Source organism: Cicer arietinum, chromosome 6 (genome assembly GCF_000331145.2).
Source record: "Cicer arietinum cultivar CDC Frontier isolate Library 1 chromosome 6, Cicar.CDCFrontier_v2.0, whole genome shotgun sequence".
NCBI classification, from domain to species: Eukaryota; Viridiplantae; Streptophyta; class Magnoliopsida; order Fabales; family Fabaceae; genus Cicer; species Cicer arietinum.
In genome coordinates this window covers 17,357,817-17,358,706 of record NC_021165.2, presented here as the reverse complement: position 1 = coordinate 17,358,706, position 890 = coordinate 17,357,817, and the positions used below count along the sequence as shown (strand labels likewise).

The following is an 890-nucleotide window of genomic DNA, read 5'->3' as shown; positions in this document are numbered from 1 at the left end:
AATTCAATTCCACAACACACATATAACACCTCAATTAAATTTCAATAATTCAAACATAACTCATCTAATTTCAAAACTCCACATTTTTACACATAACCCACCAAATTTCATCAATTCTTTTTCCACAAAATCAACAAATAAATCACATCTTAAAAATTCATAATAATAATTATGAACATATAAATCACATCAAATATGGATCACCACAAACCACCTCAAATTTAAATTCCACTAAATCACACATAATCACATTAAATTCATTTTCTACAATTTCACACATCAAATACATCAAATTTCTTTTCCACAAAACCACAAGTAATGTCCTAAATGCAAACTAAAAGTTTGGAAGGAGCCCTTACCTTAACGTTAGCTCTAACACGCGATTACGGTACCGTAATTAATTCTGGTAAAATTTAAGTTCGTGACGTCGCGTCGAACACTAGATCACTAGCACCGCAGCGTGACAATGAACATCTTTCTCTTCTGTCACTTCTCGAATAGAAGCTTAGATCTAGTAGATTAATGGAGGTTTATTTTTTATTTTTGAAGAAAAACCCAAAACTTTGGTTTGGGGTAACAGAGAAGGAAAAGAAGGAAGGCACGGCTACAGAGGGAAACATGCTTCCTTTCTTTGCCTTTCTTATAAATAATAATAATAATAATAATAATAATAATAATAATAATAATAATAATAATAATAAATATTTAAACAAATATCTAGATATTTTTATAAAAATCATCATTACGTATGTCACTTCACATTACATCACAAACCATTTTTTTAGAAAAACATCTACTCTCGCCGTAATTCAATGGGCAGATGAATTTTTTGAAAAATGCTGCATCTCAAAAAAAATTTCTTCGACAAAAGATTCACCGTAATTAAATAA

General features: G+C 29.3%; 1 long non-coding RNA gene across 1 annotated transcript in view; it reads right to left on the bottom strand.

Annotated features, from left to right (window-relative positions):
* The window catches only part of LOC140920985 (uncharacterized), a 2,703-nt gene extending 2,083 nt beyond the window's left edge, over nt 1-620 (bottom strand). The window contains exon 1 of the long non-coding RNA XR_012163802.1: nt 360-620. This is a non-coding gene — a long non-coding RNA (uncharacterized lncRNA). The remainder of the gene's footprint in view (nt 1-359) is intronic.
* Between the last annotated feature and the right edge of the window lie 270 nt (nt 621-890).